This window comes from Rhinatrema bivittatum, chromosome 2, assembly GCF_901001135.1.
Source record: "Rhinatrema bivittatum chromosome 2, aRhiBiv1.1, whole genome shotgun sequence".
Lineage (NCBI taxonomy): Eukaryota > Metazoa > Chordata > Amphibia > Gymnophiona > Rhinatrematidae > Rhinatrema > Rhinatrema bivittatum.
In genome coordinates this window covers 290,444,589-290,457,487 of record NC_042616.1, presented here as the reverse complement: position 1 = coordinate 290,457,487, position 12,899 = coordinate 290,444,589, and the positions used below count along the sequence as shown (strand labels likewise).

General features: G+C 44.6%; 1 protein-coding gene across 10 annotated transcripts in view; it reads left to right on the top strand.

The window, feature by feature from the left end:
• ARPP21 (cAMP regulated phosphoprotein 21) overlaps positions 1-12,899 on the top strand; it is an 896,408-nt gene that overhangs the window by 381,304 nt on the left and 502,205 nt on the right. For 3 of the 10 annotated variants that reach the window (XM_029589618.1, XM_029589615.1, XM_029589612.1), the window contains exon 1: positions 9,270-9,767. The exons of 1 other annotated variant lie outside the window; for it this stretch is intronic. The gene's annotated coding sequence lies outside the window, so the exon portion shown is untranslated. Of the gene's footprint in view, positions 1-9,266; positions 9,768-12,899 lie in introns of those variants that run through there. 6 more of the 10 variants (XM_029589617.1, XM_029589610.1, XM_029589619.1 and 3 more) reach the window with 4 other exon arrangements.

Sequence of the window (12,899 nt, the reverse complement as noted above, 5' to 3'; positions counted from 1 at the left end):
TGTGTGTAAGTAAGATTAGTAGAAAAATATATTTTAACACCAGTACACAATAGCCTAATAAAAACAGGCAGCTGGAGTAAAACTGGATAAGTCATAGACATGTAAATCACTTTGTGGGATGGTGAGTGATAAATAACTGTACTTGTGAGAATGATAAAGTGATTAGCATTGAATGAAGCCTTAGCACTTCTCTTCTTTATGCTAGCAGGATCATGAGCATGCCAATGTTGCTTCTAGTAACCTCATGACGCAAAGGCGCACCATCTATGAGCAGATTCCTCTCACCTGCCTGCCTCCCGTACCTCCACCGCCGTCATAGCTGCCACCTTAGAAAGGGTGACCTCTTGAGAGAGATGGTCACTCTGGTAACAAAATCATTAGTCTGCAAAAGACTAGAACGGCACTGGCCTCTGAAACATTTCATCCCATTCGTTACTGGAAGTCACAAAAGTGGATTTTCCCCTAGCCATTTGTACCTCAAGAGTTGGAGAGATGAGTTTGTTTATTCTTCATGCCAAGTTAATTCTAGGGCGTGTGCTCACTGCTCATCAAGACTAGGAATCAATATTTAGTCAGGTTAATACAAATGATACGGATTGCTCAGATGAAATCGATCTTGTTTCATATACAGAAGGGCTTTTGGACTTTAACCCTAGGAGATCAGCTCTTGAAATTATAAAACATGTAAATGTTCCCATTTTAGAATAAACCACAGATAGAGCGGGCCATATGCATGCATTCATTCTTCTAGTATTGGTGGGAATAAACTTGCAGCATGGGTATCATGTTCTGCAGAGCAGTCATCATCCCGTGCCAGCTATTGCTGCTAAGGGCGCTGACTAGGTCAGCCATGCTGACGCGAAACTATCCAGAGCAAGCACTGCATAAAGGGGCTTGATAACAAACTCAGAGTATCCAGTTTCCATCTGACTGAAAGCCTGACAGCTCTAACAGCTTCCAAAGAATTGCCCTGAGTGATCACAGTCCTCTCCGTTTAAAAACATTTTTAGCTTTCATGGAACAGCAACTAAACACAAGGAAAAAAACCTCAAACATCTTTGTAGAAGATTTTCTATTGTTACATACTCAAACATTGAGCAATACTGTAATTTCTGACATATATATACACACACAAAGATGCTGAATTATCATTTTGATTAAAATATAGATTAGATAAAGAAGATAATATATGCATATTAAATATGTTGGTTAATACCAGGCCATTGTTTCAGGTAGCAAGTGCTGTGCATTGCTATGGAGAAGATCTCGGGTTGTCTTCCACTTTCTGCGTGGGGCAGGGCTGGGAGGCTGGGGAAGAGAGTCATTGCTGGGGGCTGAAGTCCTGACCCATGAATGTAGGGCTCCTGAAGGAACCGTGGTGCGTGGCCCCCTGCCTGTTACCGTCACTGCAAGAATTAGACTAGGTTTGTTGGGGGGGGGGGGGGGGGGAGGAGATATAAAACAGAGGGAAACACCCCAGGGTAGTTGTGAATGAAGGTTCATGGTGTCAGATCCTAGCCCTTGGTTCTGACTGAGCTGGAAGCCAAAGGAGCAGGAGGAAACTGCTAGGTCAAAACAAACAGATATACCCCATTGGTCATTTAGATAAACTGATTCTGAATTACCGGGATCTGTAGATACAATTTAAAAACATATACAGAAAAATGAATATTTCATTGAGCTTGGCCTTCTTCCCAGTTGACCTGACATCACTAGGGATTTGCTGAACTTGACTGCTTTTGTTGACCTTTTTTTTTTTTCTTTTATAGCATCTAAGGAGAAGGTATCTTGTTATCCACATCAGCCACTGTATGAGAAAATCACTCACATTATCTTGCATTCTGCACACTCTTAATGAGGTTTATTTCCAGTTCTGCTGCTAATTCATTGCCTCTGATGTAGTGTGTGTGTGTGTGTGTGTGTTGGTAAGTGGGTGGAAGCGTCCTCAATGAGATCACAAATTTAAACTGGATTTTAGCCCGCAGTAGCAAAGTGCGTTCCAACCACTCAAAAATGTGTTCCTTGCTCCTTGTAACTGTTTCCTTTATGATTTTCACAGTGTGGAAAGTGACACCAACCACAATTTTTATACTAATTGACCAAAACTGGGTAGGGGTGACTTGTATTTGGCTAACCCGCTTGCAGTGATTTATTATTCAATATTCATTGAATGATATTATGGTTAAAATATTACTGAGTCAGAAAAGATCTACTGCTGCTTCTTTTCCACATAGTACAAGAGCAGCTGTGCACAGGCCAGGGCATATTTACCAATAGGCAGACCAGCAAGTGGCTATGGACAGCCACTGCACCACTGTGCTTTTTTATTTTTCCTTCTTATTTTCTAAACATCAGAGAGAACATTTTTTCTGGGGGGTGGAGGGGATCGTGGAAGCCAGCTGTCCACATTCCTAAGGTTAGCCAGGGTAACCTCAGTGTGGTGTCTTTACTCTTTTAACAATGAGACATGATAATATTCTGCAGATTAGTGCTTCTAAATTTGAATAAATGAGCATTGTTGATTATCCAACAAGTAAAAACCTGTTAAAAATCATGGAAGTGAATTATTTGTAAAATGTTGTAGCCACTCTCTCTCTGATTCTCTGCACCTGGGAACCATGAAACAACTCCCAGTAGATGTTAATTGTATGTGTGACAGGGAACTGTACAAACTGCATGTTGCACATTTTTATGGCAACCAGTATAAAAGCTGCACACAGACCTGCATTTTTGCTTTGCTTTGTTTTCCTGTGTATATTTCATTTTCTTCTTAAAAAGGCTTTTTTTTTTTGGGGGGGGGGGGAGGACAAAACTATGCTTATTGCTCTTTTCAAAAATCTGTGAACCACGTGTGCAGAGCAAAGTACACACAAACAGGCTGAGTTCATTATTTATGCACAGACAAGCATAAAGTGTGAAAAATTGTGGAGGACATCCTCAGATCCTCCCTGAGTCATGTCTCTGCCCGGGTCCCAAGGAAGACATCCCTGGGCTGGTGCTGGCCATGTGACACAGGAACCTGGGCACACCCTGTGAGAGAGGCATTTTTTTGTAGTGGGCACTTTAACAGTTGCCACACAGAGGAAAATTAAAAGATGACTTTTAAAAGCCAGGCGCGCGCATCAATTAAAGGGGATGCATGAACAAGGCAGGCTTGCGTGCACCCTCCGTATTTTAAAAACTGGCCAGATCTACAGCTGCGCGCACGTCGCGCTCTGATTCAAAAAGGGGCAATGTCTGGGCGGAGGCTGGGCATGGGTGTTCAGGGCGGGGTGGGGCTGAGAGATGTGTGTGCAAATAGTTACGTACCTGTGCTCGGGTCCAAATCTAGTGCCACATAAGTTTACTTCTGTAATGGAGGCTATCAAACTAGGGGAGTTTGGAGGACCTAGCTCTTAACTGGGCGAACTGGTGAAACTGGCAATGGCATGGTGCGCGTCCCTTTTAAAATCCCCCAACTTACTCGGTAGAAGTGGGATATGTGCGCGCCCACTTAAAATTAGGTGCACAGGTTCACGCTGCCAGTAGGGATGTGAATCGTTTTTTGACGATTTAAAATATCGTCCGATATATTTTAAATCGTTAGGGCCACGATACAATACCAATTCCCCCGATTTATCGTCAAAAAATCGTAAATCGGGGGAAGGGGGAGCGCAGGAAAACCGGCACACTAAAACCCCCCAAAACCCACCCCGACCCTTTAAATTAAATCCCCCACCCTCCCGAACCCCCCCCCCCCCAAATGCCTTAAATTACCTGGGGATCCAGCGGCGGTCCGGAACGGCCTCCTGCAATTGAATTGTGTTGTCTTCAGCCGGCGCCATTCTGTGCCGCCATTTTGCAAAATGGCGGCGGCCATAGACCAACACGATTCGACTGCAGGAGGTCGTTCCGGACCCCGGCTGAACGACCTCCTGCAGTCGATCTCCTGCCGGCGCCATTTTCCGTACGGAAAACGATTCGCGGCAGGAAATCGCTCCCGGACCCCCGCTGGACCCCCAGGGACTTTTGGCCAGCTTGGGGGGGCCTCCTGACCCCCACAAGACTTGCCAAAAGTCCAGCGGGGGTCCGGAACGACCTCCTGCAGTCAAATCGTGTTGGTCTATGGCCGCCGCCATTTTGCAAAATGGCGGCGCAGAATGGCGCCGGCTGAAGACAACACAATTCAATTGCAGGAGGCCGTTCCGGACAGCCGCAGGACCCCCAGGTAATTTAAGGCATTTGGGGGGGGGGGGGGTTCGGGAGGGTGGGGGATTTAATTTAAAGGGTCGGGAGTGGGTTTTAGGGGGTTTTAGTGTGCCGGTTCACGATTTTAACGATTTTCACGATACTCTAAACACCCAAACGGCGACGATACGATTCCCTCCCCCTCCCAGCCAAAATCGATCGTTAAGACGATCGAGGACACGATTCACATCTCTAGCTGCCAGGCTATTTTACAGCGTGCACATATGTGTGCTGGTGCCGAAGTGCTAATGTGCGCCCGTGCACCAGTTTGAAAGTTACTGTCCCTGAATTTTACCATTTCAAATGACATCTTAACCTTGTCTGTCGGGCTAAGAAAGGTGCCCAAACAGAGGATCCACATAGTGAGGTGCAAATCAAAGATTAACTGCACCTCTGCTAAGCACCTTGGAAGGGCGGGAGGCCATCCTCGGAACCGTAAAGGCTGCCCAGCAGGGCAGGCTCTGAAGTGGCTGCTGTAGAGAAAGACCATTATCATTATTATTACTAGGGATGTGAATCGTGTCCTCGATCGTCTTAACGATCGATTTCGGCTGGGAGGGGGAGGGAATCGTATTGTTGCCGTTTGGGGGGGTAAAATATCGTGAAAAATCGTGAAAAATCTAAAAATCACAAAACCGGCACATTAAAACCCCCTAAAACCCACCCCCGACCCTTTAAATTAAATCCCCCACCCTCCCGAACCCCCCCCCAAATGAGTTAAATAACCTGCGGGTCCAGCGGCGGTCCGGAACGGCAGCGGTCCGGAACGGGCTCCTGCTCCTGAATCTTGTTGTCTTCAGCCGGCGCCATTTTCCAAAATGGCGCCGAAAAATGGCGGCGGCCATAGACGAACACGATTGGACGGCAGGAGGTCCTTCCGGACCCCCGCTGGACTTTTGGCAAGTCTCGTGGGGGTCAGGAGGCCCCCCACAAGCTGGCCAAAAGTTCCTGGAGGTCCAGCGGGGGTCAGGGAGCGATTTCCCGCCGCGAATCGTTTTCGTACGGAAAATGGCGCCGGCAGGAGATCGACTGCAGGAGGTCGTTCAGCGAGGGTTCCGGCGCCTCGCTGAACAACCTCCTGCAGTCGATCTCCTGCCGGCGCCATTTTCCGTACGAAAACGATTCGCGGCGGGAAATCGCTCCCTGACCCCCGCTGGACCTCCAGGAACTTTTGGCCAGCTTGTGGGGGACCTCCTGACCCCCACGAGACTTGCCAAAAGTCCAGCGGGGGTCCGGAAGGACCTCCTGCCGTCCAATCGTGTTCGTCTATGGCCGCCGCCATTTTTCGGCGCCATTTTGGAAAATGGCGCCGGCTGAAGACAACAAGATTCAGGAGCAGGAGCCCGTTCCGGACCGCTGCCGTTCCAGACCGCCGCTGGACCCGCAGGTTATTTAACTCATTTGGGGGGGGGTTCGGGAGGGTGGGGGATTTAATTTAAAGGGTCGGGGGTGGGTTTTAGGGGGTTTTAGTGTGCCGGCTCACGATTCTAACGATTTATAACGATAAATCGTTAGAATCTCTATTGTATTGTGTTCCATAACGGTTTAAGACGATATTAAAATTATCGGACGATAATTTTAATCGTCCTAAAACGATTCACATCCCTAATTATTACTGCCATTACTCCCCTTCAGATGAAGTGATTAGTCAGGAGAAGATCAGCATCCAGGACATCAGATGAACGTCCGCTATTCATTTTCAATGTTTTGATTTAAAAAAATAAAACAGGAATTTTGCATGTTATATGTTCAGCTGAATTTTTTTTTCTTTTTTGTTCTATATTTTTGTAAATCATTCTTGCATGTCTCTGTCTCGTTTCTTTTCCATTTCTTATCCTTCTTGCATTTTTCATTAGGTTTTCTGTTTCAACCCCTGTCTTTTCATTTGTGGCATTTTCAACATCTTCTGTACTCCCTTCTGACTACTCTTCTCTACCTCCTCCTCCTTCCCTTGTGCCTCTGGTTCCTCCTTCTCCACTTCTCCTCTGTTCTTATGCCTCCCTCCTGCTCTTCTCTTCTCTCCTATCTATCCCCTTCATAACTCTCTCTGCTTTTCATTTGCAACTTCTTCTCTTTCTTCTGTCCTTTTCCTCCTCTACTCTTCTCTATATCTCTTTTCTATCCCTCGCTTCTCTCAGACTGATGTAATAAAATGTGCTCAGTAGAGCGCACAATTTTACCTGCAGTTGTGCACACATTTTTTGGTGCACAAACTTTACTACCGATGCAACAAAGAGTTTTACACACAAAAACAGTGTGTGTAAAAGTGTATGCTTTGATTACCCCCATGCAGAGAAACGCTTAGGCAAAGCGCATGTTTTCTTATTTCATATTGCCTTTTTTTAAATTTATATTCTTTTTCAGGAACTTCAAAGCAGATTACATTCAGGTACTTATGCATTTCCCTGTCCCCAAAGGGTTCACAATCTCAGGGGGTCATTTACTAAGCATTTTTTCCATAGACATAGAATGGGAAAAAACTTTAGTAAATACAGACCTGAGTTTGTACCTGAGGCAATGGAGGGTGAAAGTGCTGGACGCCTAGTTCAAGGTGGAGTAAGGTTTCCAGGGCTAATGTTAGTCTATAGCCAGAATCTGGTGCTCTGGTTCTAGGACATGTAGTTGGGATGTAGGTGCAGATGCCATATGTATGCAAAAAGCATTTCTGTGCATTAAAAGAGAGTACAGTACCTTTTCTTCTGCCCCCCCCCCCCCCCCCCCCCCCCCCGTGCTTTTGTTTCCTGCAGCGCCAGAGGTTGGATCTTGCTTGTGTGTGCATAAACTCCTTTCCCCCCTTCCAAGTTAAAATGTATGCTCAGCCTCTGCAAAAAGCTGAGTGCACATTTTAACTTGGGTTTGCACGCTTTTTTAAACTCCTGATGCATTAGCATACCATTTGCTTACTGCATCAGGAGTTACTCTTTTTTTTTTCTTCTTTTTACTGCCTGGATTTAACTCTGCGCTGAATTTTAGAGCACAGTTTTATGCACACGTTTTTACATTCTTGCCTTGGGTGAGGACAGGGTTTGTTTAGCCTGCTTTGACACGCTGACCCAATGCTAAAAATATATACGGTTCCAATTTCAAAACAGCAAACCATTTTGTCTGAGCTGAATCCTTATCTCAATCACTTGAATACTTATTATTTTACTAAGTACAGAATTGTTATTAGTGTATATGCTTGCTCACTTATGAAAAATAAGCATGCAAATGGGGAAAATTAAAAAGTGAGTAACTCAGCCACTTTCTTAAGGATATGAAAAGAAAGCTAATTGGCTAAGCTATGAGCTAAAATGCAAATTAGAAATTACAGTCCTCTGTCCAGATGAGTCTCCCTCAGCTTTTCCCTACTATCCTCTAGGTGGCTGGGTGAAAGAAGGTGAGAGGATGTTCACATGTTTTCAGCTCCTTTTACAGTACATTCTGAAACTTAAAGGAAAAATAATCCTGTTGTTATCAGAAATGTATAGGAAAAATGTGTTCCTTGGCAAGTTTGTGAACATTTCTTTGAAAAGGAAAAAAAAGAAGAAAATAAAGTACATTTGTTAATCTTCTGTTTAGCTTAAACAACTTTTTAAAAATAATGTTATTTTCTGTCATCTTTAAGCATTTATTAAAGTTTAGGGATCTACTGTTATCATACCACTTACCCTTTCTTCTTATAGTGATAAGAATAAACTCACATGGGAAAACAAAATCATTTATTTTGTCTCTAGTTTTGTAACTGAATTTATAGCGATTTTTCCCCAGCTGTAAATATTACTAATATAAGAGGTAGGCAGAATAAAAAAGCAAAGTATAAAAATATATAAAGAGAAAGTTTATCGTTATCATCTGGCTTTCAGTCCTGGTGCATTTTCTCCCTGTAGAACAATTGCAGGCTTTTAAAAAGAATTGCTGAATTAAATTAGCTAGTTATGCATACATTCCACAACATTCAAGGGAGAAACATTTCTGGTTTTGTTTCCCTTTTCATTTGAGGAGTGAGAGTGAATCAAAATTCTTCTCCACACTGGCATTGTTTGCAAAACACAGTTAGCAAATCCATGCAATATCGGGCACACATGCACAGCTAATCTGCTAAAATAAATCCAAGCTGTTCTACTTTCGATTTAAACTGCACGATTATGAATTGTGGAGAAAGAACATTGAGACGATGTCATACGAGGCAGGCTTACAAGTCTGGGCTCTGGACTGCATTGCGCCCTCCCGTCTCTCCTCATAACTGGAGCGCTGCAGCTATCCAAAATTTTAATCTGAAATCTAATCTAAATGATCAATACCGCTGCATACTTGCGATCTTGCATTCATAATGTTGCATATTTACAATGACTTCTCTTTTACAACAAAAAAGACCTAATTTGAGCAGGGAAATTAATGTTAAGCATTCACTTTTCTAAAATAGGCCTATATTTGCTAAAGGTTATTTCCCATTCTCTCTATGGAAAAAATGCGTGGTAAATGACCCCCCAAAGACAGGCACAAGGGAATCGTTCAGGTACGGCAAAAGCTCTTCATCTCTGAGATGCCAAGTTGTTTCTGCAAGATTTGATGAAATAGTACAGGGTACAATCTGCCTATGGAAAAGGGAAAGGAAAAAAAGCTGTCTACGCGCGTAGACGTAGTGGATGACTGCCTTTAACAGTCTACAGTTGCTGGAGCTATTTATTTATCTACCTTTTTGCAATCCTTTACTTTTATTTGCACCTCACATTCTTTTGACAGAAGCCACATCGATCAAATCAAATTAATCTATTTCACACAGGACATTTGGGGGGGGGGGGGGCGAGGGACGAAGGGAGACGGATGGATGGAAGGGAAAGCGCAGGCTGTTCCCCGGTGATGACTCATGGCGATTAGCGCCCGGGTGCCGGCTCTCGCCCCCCCCCCCCCCCAAGGTAGGGGAGGGTTGGGGGGCATATAGGCAGGTGTTTTTTTTTTTTTTTTTTTTGCCAGCCCAGGGCGGGAAGGGCGCGCGACGAGCCTCCACCACGAGGCGAAGTGATGGAACAAATCGGAGGCGGCGGGGAGCGCTGCTCGACCAATAAGCGGTGGCGGCGGCGAGAGCCATCAGTCCGCGCGCCGGCGACGCCCTCGCGCACAAGATAGCGGCGGGCCCGGGAGAAAGAGGCAATACAGACAATAGATTATAGAGAACGAGAGCCGGACGGACAGAGTGCACGCGGCGCGGGGGCGGGGGGAACAGGGAAGCAAGCGCGCGCCGTGGTCATTGCCGCCGCCGCTGCCGTCGTCGTCTCCTCCTCCTGCTGCAGCGTTGAAGCGGCTGCGGTGCCGCGAGACGGCAGCAACAGAGCGCAGACGCAGAGAGAGAGCGCGCGAGAGAGAGAGAGGAAGAGAAGCGCAGCACTTGCCACCCCCCCTCCCCCTCCTGAGAGGACGGCAGCGACAGCCAAACCAGAACGAGAGCTCGGGCGAGTCCCGGCGCCCAGCCTGCTGCAGACACCACCACCACCACCATGCTTCTCGGCAGCACCGACACTTAGCACCAGCCTGCAGCTCGCAAAGCCGTTTCAGGCAAGGTAAAGCCATCACCATCTCACATTTGTTGTTGTTGGGCTTTTTTTTTGTATTGTATGTTTGCTTTTCCTTTCCGTTATTTCCTCCGTGTGTCTGTGGCATTTGTAACGTGAGTCGTTCACTTAAAGGCAGTGGACTGAAAACCAAACACCTGTATTTGCTATTAAGTGTTTTTGTACTCTCGTGTTTATTTGCAAAACACTTTTTTTTTTTTTTTTAAAGTCGGGTCACTCCTTATGAGATCATAAACCCCAAAGTGAAGTTCTGTTTTAGAGATTGCAGGACCTTTTCATTCTCGAATAGCTTGACTACTGAAGAAAGGTGGGACATAGACAATATTTATTGTAATCAGAATGGGATCGGCTCTTGGGACTCGGTTTTATCTGCGCTGCATTAGACTTTCCTGGGGGCAGGAGGGAGACGACTTTGCAAAGTTTTCTCGGACATAGCGGTTATTGCCCTCGATCTTACTTTTATAAGTATAGTAAGAGCCGGTGTAGTATTTTTTTTTCTAACAAGACTAGGCTTCAGTATCGGGGGAAGTAAAGGGAGCACACACGGGGGCTACAGTGACCTCGTTTGAAACTCTGGAAAAGAAACAAGCTTGGTCGAAATCCCATGGTTTACCCCCTTCCGGACTCGTGCCCGGCGGCACCAGTGTTAGGCTTGATATAAAATATAACCTGCTGCAGCCCAGCTCTTATTATTATTATTATTCTGCAACCGGATGGCTGCCAAACGTCATCTTTCCAGTCAAGTTTATGGAAACAAATCGGAGGGTTTGTATTGTTGTTGTTATGCAAGATTGCAGTCTACCTTTCCCTTAGGTTCCCAAAGAATGATTTCATTCAGTAGACTGAGTCTAGCTGGGTGTCAGCCTCTAGCGGAGTGAGAGCAGCTTTGACATAGTAAAAGTGTTTTAAGCTGATTTCTAAAGCGATCCTTTCCCCCCTTCCTCCATCCTTAAGGAAGTCCTCGTTTGGAGGAGTGAAGCTGACAGTAGGTCGGGAGGGAGGCAGTAGGTACAAGAGCTCCCGATTCTGTTCTCTGATGACAGGGGGCTGCGTGCGGGACATTGGCTTGGTAATAGCATCCAGTAACTTCTTGGGCTCGTCTGCCTGTTCAGCATTTCTTTGTTCAGTGTCCTGTAGTCTGGCAGACTGCATTTTAAAAGTTTATCCTCCCATTGAAAACTGAATTTGTAAATGACATTGAAAGTCCTTTTTTTTTTTTTTAAAGCATTTGTTAAAAATCAGTTTGATGCAAAAGTATTTGCAGTATTGTTTTGTCAGACCGCCTTAAGTATTTGGTGTATGTTAGAAAGTTGGGAAATGAATTGAGGAAAATATTCCTCTGGTTTAAAAGCGGGGGTGGTGGTGGTGGTGGTGGGGTGTGTGTGTGGGGGGGGGGGAATGTTGTGGATTTAGTTTGCAGTATAATATGAAAAAAAAATACCCTTGCTATTCAAATTCCTTTGCCTCAAATGAATGATTTGTACCCCGCCCAAGTTATTTGAAAAATTAGGGTGATGTTCATTTGCATTAAATTTCTGCCTCCTTTGCTGTAAGTGCAAAGAACTTATTACCTAAATTTTGTTGAAAGCACTTGGAGCTAATTCGGTATCATTTCTTCTGAAAAGGACACCTGCCTTGAGCTATGTGCTTGGATGTCCTTCTACATGATGTCCCGGTACTTGTGTATAGTATGCAAGCTATGTCAGATTTTCCGTGACCATCAGGCAAGTAACCAATGACATTCATTCACAAGCTCCATGGCACAGCAGTGGCGAGGCTGAATAAGGATGCCCGTCTTAGACCTCCAGTCCCTGCTAGAGAAATTTGCACGAGAGCCAGACAGCTGTACAAGTCCCCTGCCCTGCCTCAGGTGACCTCCTTGCTAGGCGCCTAGATCTTTTTGTTCAGATTAGTTCTGACAAACTAACACACAAGGAGGTTAAATAAAGGGAGGAAAAATTATAGATGTCATAGTGATAACAGCAAAATAAAATTACAGGGTGCAGACAGCATAACGATATTCCCCAGGTTCTCTCTTTCTCTGTGGAGAACGCATTCATTCACCAGTGATTACTTACCCAACACAGCAATTTACTTTGTCGGTGTGCAAGTGTTTAGTGCTAGTGTCATTCGCCCAGCAATAGGACACAGTACCCAAAGGCTACAGGCTTTGATACTTCATCTACTGATTATTCCCGAAAGTTGCTATTACGATCATCATAAGTGAATACGAATGATCGCAAGTTCACACGTTATTGTGCAAATTGTAACCAATTACGTGCATTTGGATTCATCTGAACATTATAGTATTTCATCTTTAAAGAAGTAAAGAGCATTTGGTCAACATTTTTAGTTTGTACTTTTGCCTTCACGTTGATTTTCTGTGCTTGTATTTAGAAGATTGGCTAGCAATAATAGGGTTTGTTCATAGTTGTATGTTTTGTTCAATGTATGTGTGTGTATATATACACACACTCACTTACATTTTTTCATTTTTTTTGTTGCTCATTCACTATTGTCAGCTTGTATGAATCAGTCCTCGTTTGTCTTTCTACATTTTGATCTTAGAGAAAGCAGGCACGTTTCCCGAGGAAAGTCATAAGCAGACTGCATATTTCTATATATTTAGTGCTTTGATTGTCATTGTGATCTTATTTATTGTTAAATATTTCTAATGGATTTCTGGTACATTTGAAATATATATTGTACGGGTTTATACGTTTTAGCCAAATGAAAACTGTCAAGCCAAGCCTAGATGTGTAATACAATAACCCACTTTGTGCAGGCAAAGTGTTCAGATGCAAACTGAAGCACATCAATCACCTAATTTTACTTGCACACTGATTTCAGCCTTCACCAGGGAATGAAGCAAGTTTTGTGTGCACTGTGGGAATGGTAAATTACTTATCTCCCAATGGGTTTGCCCCAGAGATCCCAGCTGAGCTGGCTTGCTTTCTGGGCGCTATGACACTGTAGCACTATAATTGCGTTGTCTCCTTGAGATCTCGGCTGCGTTTATAAATGCAATTTACCGGAGGAGCTTCTCAGTGCGCGGCAAAGGCAGCAGAATGGAAGAACAGAGTACAAGGCAAAGAAAACAAATCGAGGTATTGTAAAATA